We start from the raw sequence: 7,331 nt of genomic DNA, 5'->3' as shown, positions 1-7,331 counted from the left end.
GATCTTTCTTTCTTACAGCTGCATAGTACTCCATTGTGTATATGTACCACTGTCAATGGTTGTCTAAACTTAATAATTTATTTGTAGTGTATTTGTTATTGGTTTTGAAATAACGTTTTGCTTTATTTTTTTTTTCCAGAAAAGATATACCTAGTCTTATAGAAATTAGCTTCAAAGACTAAACTTTGTATAAAAAGTGACAATTTCTCCCTGGCCAGTGTGGCTCATTTGGTTGGAGTGTTGGAGCATCGTCCCATACACTGAAGGGTTGAGGATTTGATTCCTGTCAGGGCACATATTCAGGTTACAAGTTCAATCCCTGTTCAGGGCACATATGGACGCAATCGATAGATGTTTCTCTCTCATCACTTTGATGTTGCTCTCCCTCCCTCCCTCTCCATTCCTTTCTCTCTAAAATCAATAAAAATATATTTTAAAAACAAAATAACAATAACAAAAAAGTGACAATTTCCCCATTGCCCATGAACACACATCTCCCCATTCCATTGGCAAATACCTTTGCGTGTAACCTTTAACAAGGTTTTGGCATTTGATTATGAAATTCCTGGGGATTTACTTTTCATGAAGAAAATTATTTTCTGAGTTGTTGCTTCTTATATGTGTTAGATTATTTTTCTCTCTGTGGATTGTCTCAAAGAAGAAAAGTGACAATTTCCCTTACTGAAGTCAATAAGTAAAGAGACAAAGATGTCTTAGGAGTAGCCACTTAAAGCTGGTCACCATGTTCCAGAGTCTAGTCCCTAGCTTTGCAGAAACAAACTTCAATTTTGTCAATGCACCCAGATCATATCAAATTTTTAGAAGCTTACAAAGGTTAGATTACTGCTGCTACTATTGCTCTTCCTCCTCTTCCTCCTCCTACTAGCTAACATTTATCAAACACTGCTGGACACTTTGCAATGCCATTTACCTGATTTACCTCATCTAATCCAAACAATAAAATGGCAATAAATACATATCTATCAACAATTGAATCTACAAACAAAATGAGCAAGCAGAACAGAAACAGACTCATAGGTACAGAGGACTTTTTGTTATTTGCCAGATGTGAGGGGAGTTGGGGGGATGGGTGAAAAAGATGAAGAGATTAAGAATTATAAATTGGCCCTGGCCAGTTTGGCTCAGCGGTTAGAGCGTCGGCCTGCGGTCCGGAGAGACCCGGGTTCGGTTCCCGCTAAGGGCACGTACTTCGGTTGCAGTTTGTCCCCGGCCCTGGTTGGTCGTGTGGGTGGCAGCCACTCGATGTGTCCCTTCACATCGATGTTTCTCTCTCTCTCTCCCTTCCTCTCTCTCCCTCCCACTCTAGCTGTACAAAAAAAATGGAAAAATATCCTCGGGTGAGGATAAAAAAAAAAAAAGAATTATAAATTGTTTGTTAGACTGAGGAACCTCAAAGGGAAGTGGGGAGGTGGGTGGAGAAGAGAGAAACCAAAGAACTTATATGCATATATGACCAATAGACACAGACAATAGTGTGGGGAAGGCAGGAGGGGGGTGGGAGTGAGCAGGAGAGGGTCAAGGGGGGAAAAAAGGAGGGACATCTGTAATACATTCAACAATAAAGATAAATTTAAAAAGAAAAAGAAAAGAAAAACAACTCTGAGTTAGTTACTATTATTAAACCCCATTTTTTAGATGAGGAAGTTGAAGTACCAGGAGATTAAAAACTTGGTCAGGGGCAGGCAGCTATTAAATGGTGGAGAGCAAGCTTCAAACCCATCACTGTCACACTCCATGTGCTTACATTAGTAATCATTACACTGCACCATCTCTCCTAAGAAAAGAATTTATGAACTAAAACCATTTTTATTCATTTACAGTAGAACATATTCATTTCCAGGGACTAGAAAATGAGTATCAAAACATCCAACAAAGGGAAGTCAATGGTCTTGAGCAGTACTTCTCTAATAGGTTTCTCTTCTTCCAAGATAGTACTGGATAAACCGCAAAACTCTAAAGTCTAAACTAGTCTAGCCCTCTTGTTAAGACACCAAGCTGACCAAGTTCCTTTCATGAATGTTTTTTTAGAGAAGGAACAACACAATTGATTAGTTTAAGGCTTGGTGGTTTTACAGTTTCACACTTTTTTCTTTCTTTTTTTTTTTAATCTTCACCTGAGGATATTTTTCCATTTACCTTCAGATAGAGTGGGAGGGAGGGAAGGAGAGAGAGAGAGAAACATTGATGTGAGAGAGACACATGGATTGGCTGCCTCTCGCATGACCCAACTAGGGCTGGGGAGGAAACGCAGCGGAAGTTTGTGCCCTTGACTGGAATCAAACCCAAGACTCATTGGACCTCGGGTGGATGCATTAACTAGTGAGCCAAACTGGCCGGGGCCAGTTTCGCACTTTTTAATAAATACAATCAGGCATTTCTCAGAAAGCCTCACTCTTCCTAGATTCTTTTACAAAATCACCCATTTTGGTAATATTTGTATTAGCAAGGCACTCCTGCATCACACTTTTCTTCTTCCTAGTTTCACTCTTTGAAGTTGGTCAAAGCACTGACTTTCTTTCATTGTTGCCCCACTTCACCCCATACTTCAGTACTGATTATCATCCAGTACTTGGCTAATGAGAAGTTAATTTCTTTATATAGTATGAAAAAATTGTAACTATGCCTCTAATAATTTTCCTTCCCAGAATTCTTAACAGCATTCTAGAAGAAACAGAAGATTATGAAATGCTGAAAAAAAAAAGTTGTAGCTGAAACATAGCTATTTGGATTGAACTACAATACAAATATACATAGCACATACATAAATACATATTAAAAGACTAGTGTTTGTAACTACAGACTACTTTGTTAGATTAAAAATTGATAATTGCGCAGCCCTGGCCAGTTTGGCCCAGCAGTTAGAGTGTCGGCCTGAGGACTGAAGGGTCTTGGGTTCGATTCCAGTCAAGGGCATGTACCTGGGTTTGCAGGTTCGATCCTCCAGGTCGTGAGGGAGGCAAAATATCAATGTGTCTCTCTTACATCAATGTTTCTCTCTCTCTCCCTCCCTCCTTTCCTTCTACTCTATCAAAAAATAAATAAATAAATCAAGGGAAAAATATTTTCAGGTCAGGATTAACAACAACAATAAAATCGATACATGTGCAAAAGGTCTAAACTTGTTTTTCTTGTTTTAAGGTTTTCACATCCAACCCTGGCCGGTTTGGCTCAGCAATTGGAGCACTGACCTGCGGACCAGAGAGTCCCGGGTTCAGTTCCCGCTAGGGGCACGTATCAAAAAAAAAAAAAAAAAAGATTAAAAAAAAAAAGGTTTTCACATCCAAGCTAAAATGGTGACAATGACTTAAAAGTGAAACTAAAATGGACAAGAAAATAAGATAAAACGTGAACCTTTTCTTTAATGCTTCCCTGAAAATAATGACCTAGGAAATACATATAAATTGAAAGCTGTCAAAGGACATTAATAATGTTATCAATGTTTAACAACAGTAATGTGTTAAGAACTACTCAATATTCCACATTAGGAAATATTAGAATATTTGTTGAATTGAATTAAGTAGCTTTCACATTCAAATAAAATCTGGGAATGTGATCTTAATTTAACACAGAATCCTAGAGGCAAAAATGTAGGTGAAACTGATTTCAAAAGAATCAGCAGGAATACAATAAAATCTCCCTGATTTAGACTGACATTTAGTGAAAAGAATTGGTTACATGTTCTTAGAGAAAATTATTCAGTATAACAGTGTACAGAAATAGTATACAATACTATTTTTTAATATGTTCTTTTAGAGAGAAAGAGAGAGAGAGAGAGAGAGAGAGAGAGATCAATGTGAGAGATCAGCTGCCTCCCGCATGCACCCAGGGATTGAGCCCACAACCTGGGTTTGTGCCGTGACAGGGAATCCAACCCTTTGGGGCATAGGATGACTTTCCACCAACTGAGCCACACTGGCCAGGACTATAGTATCATTATTTTTTCATGGCAACTATGTTAGCAAAGCCCAGCCTAGAATTGGCCCTCTTTTTTTTTTTTTTTTAAAGGTTATACTTTTATTATTATTTATTTATTTATTGGTATGTGCCCCTAGCAGGAACCGAACCCGGGACTCTCTGGTCCGCAGGCTGACACTCCAACCACTGAGCCAAACCGGCCAGGGCTGGCCCTCTTTTAATAGAGGTAAATAATATGTAATTATCTTATCAAAGCTCCTCTCCTAGAGAGGCAGGCAAACCAGTCAGGGTTTACCCCTTTTCCCTTAATGTGCTTGAAAGCAATTTGTTATAAGCTGAAAAATAGCTTCTTTTCATATTGTTGGCATTATTATTTCCTTAGAAATTCTCTTTTGTACAACAGACTTTGTATTTAGAGCCACAAAATATTTATTGAGGCCAGTTAGGAGCTATGCAGCATAATAAGTACCATCTTTACCACCCAAGTACTAACCAAACCCAACCCTGCTTAACTCCTGAGATCAGACCAGATCTCAGGCATTCAGGGTGGTATGGCCGTTGACTAATAAGTACTATCTTTTGATAAGTTATTTATGTTTTGTCTAAAAGCAATTTTCATAAATTCTTTTTGTTTTTCCTTTATTGATTTTAGAGAGAGATAGAAACATTGATGAGAGAGAACATTGATTGGCCACCTCCTGCATGCTCCCCATTGGGGATCTGGCCCACAACCCGGGTATGTGTCCTGACCGGGAATCAAATAAGCACCCTCTTGGTGCATGGGTCGATGCTCAATCACTGAGCCACACCGGCTGGACAATTTTCATAAACTTTTTTTTTTTTTTCCAGATAGAGTGGGAGGGAGAGAAGAAGGAAGTGAGAGAAACATCGATGTGAGAGAGACACATCAAGTGGCTGCCACCCACACGACCCCAACTGGGGCCGGGAAAAATTGCAACCGAGGTACATGCCCTTAGCGGGAACCGAATCCGGGACTCTCCGGTCCGCAGGCCTACACTCTAACCATTGCGCCAAACTGGCCAGGGCAATTTTCATAAATTCTTAAAAGGAGAAATTCAAATTAGTGAGACTTTATTACATTGATCCTGTATTCTATCTTTCAGGGAGTATGTAAAAATATCTTTATCATTTAACCCTTTCAAGAAGAACCCTGTTAAGTAGATGGCACCAACATTTAATGAGATTAATGGCGAACAAATATAACTACCACAAACAAATATAACTACCACAGGGAGGGAATGGTGGGGCACTAGTAATGCTCATAGATATTATTATGTCTGTTCTGTCTTGATCAAAGAAAGTAGACCCTGACCTGGTTGCTGCGTCCAGATGATGACCCCCTCCGGGATTTTGCCTCAGGAATGCTGTCCATTCTCTGATTCCGGGAATGGACTAAGCTGTTTTGACACTGTGGAAAGATAAACTACCCCGTTATCAAATCCTGGGAGTGGACACACTGACCACATACCCAAAAGCCCTTATCCTGCTACACCCTCCTCACTGCACGTAGCTTTTCTTTCTTACCCCTATATAAGCAGCCAACTGGCATATGCGAGAGCAGTTTTTCAAGGTGCCATACCTGCTGCTCTCTCCTATTGTTGGCCATTCATATAAAAGCTCATAAAAGATTCAACCTTGTCTCTGCTTATTGGCTTAGCGATGACAGGTAATAATAGACCTGTTGTGTCCAGTAACAGAACTTCTATTTTCTTGCTAGAGATTTCCTTGAGGCAGACTAATTCTTCCCATAATTTGATAATACTGAAATATATAAATTCATAACATTACCTGGAGAGAATCAATTATTTTGCTCACCTGAATAAAGACTTATTCAATAATCCTCCTCTCTCCTATACTCTGTATCCCACACCTACAGACATCAAGACACAGCAGATGAGCTCTGGTTGGTTTTGCTCAGTGGTCAGAGTGTCAGCCTATGGACGGAAGGGTCGGGGGTTCAATTCCTGAAAAAGGGCATGTACCTGGGTTGCAGGTTTGATCCTCGGCCTCGGTTGAGGTCATTCGGGAGGCAACTAATCCATGTGTCTCTCTCACATAGATGTTTCTCCCTCCCTCCCTTCCTCTCCCTCTAAAAATTAATGGAAAGAGATCTTCAGGGGAGGATTAACAAAAATTTATAATAATAATAAAAAAAGAGCCCTGGCTGGTTTGGCTCAGCTGTTAGAGTATGGGCCCACGGACCAGAGAAACCTGGGTTCGGTTCCTGCTAAGGGCATGTACCTCAGTTGCAGTTTGTCCCTGGCCCCGGTTGGGTTGTGTGGGTGGCAACCGGTTGATGTGTCCCTTTCACGTTGATGTTTCTCTCTCTCTCTTCCTCCCTCTCTCCTTCCTGCTCTATCTGAGGATAAATGAAAAAATGTCCTTGAGTGGCCCTGGCCGGTTTGGCTGAGCGGCTAGAGCGTCGGCCTGCGGTCCAGAGAGACCAGGGTTTGCTTCCCGCTAAGGGCACGTAACTCGATTGCAGTTTGTCGTCCCCTGGCCCTGGTTGGGTCATGCGGGTGGCAGCCACTGGATGTGTCCCTTTCACATCGATGTTTCTCTCTCTCTCTTTCTCCCTCCTGCTCTATCTGAATAAAAAATGGAAAAATGTCCTCGGGTGAGGATTAAAAAAAAAAAGTCCTCAAGTAAGGATTAAAAAAAAAGATACAGCAGATGAAAATAAAGTATAAATACTTAAGGAATTCCTCTTTTATGTGGAACATTTCCAACCTGTGCATCTGAAGTATTTATGGAATAATTTTATTTTTGGTGGATGGTAAAAAAAAGTTAAATCTATATTTGTAGAGTTGGTGTCTGGCAAATGCAAGGTCTGAAATCAAAAGTGGATTTTAAGTGATTCTAACATAAAGAAAAGGTTTCCATATATTTGTTATACAAAGTGGCTAAACTGCAGAGGCTGCTACTAAAAGACTTAAGTCCCAGTCCTGAGGATGAGTGTTTAGTGGATGAGATGTGTTATTACAATGCAAAACAAAAAGAACTAAAGGGAAAGCACAAGTCAATTGTACTTCAAATGTAAATCATTTCAGAATTGCCACTGGCCAAAATGCTTTAAGGATTTGTCACAACTTCAATATAACAAAAAAAAAAAAAGGAAGGAAGGAAGGGAAAAAAAAGAAAGAGAAGAAAGAAAGAAAGGAAGGAAGGAAGGAAGGAAGGAAGGAAGGAAGGAAGGAAGGAAGGAGAAAGAAAGGGAGAGAAAGACACGGCGGTATTCCTTAGCCCCCCAGACTCCAAGAACTCGGAAGAGTCGGTGAAAATGGGTAGCTAGTTCTTTAGGGACTGTAGGGTAGGTGCAGGGCGGGCAGTCCCTAAGGGTTTCACCCCTTTTTAGGCCTATAATGCCGAGACCA

The sequence above is a fragment of the Molossus molossus genome, unplaced genomic scaffold (genome assembly GCF_014108415.1).
Source record: "Molossus molossus isolate mMolMol1 unplaced genomic scaffold, mMolMol1.p scaffold_m16_p_15, whole genome shotgun sequence".
NCBI lineage: Eukaryota > Metazoa > Chordata > Mammalia > Chiroptera > Molossidae > Molossus > Molossus molossus.
Note: the sequence above shows the minus strand (reverse complement) of the source record.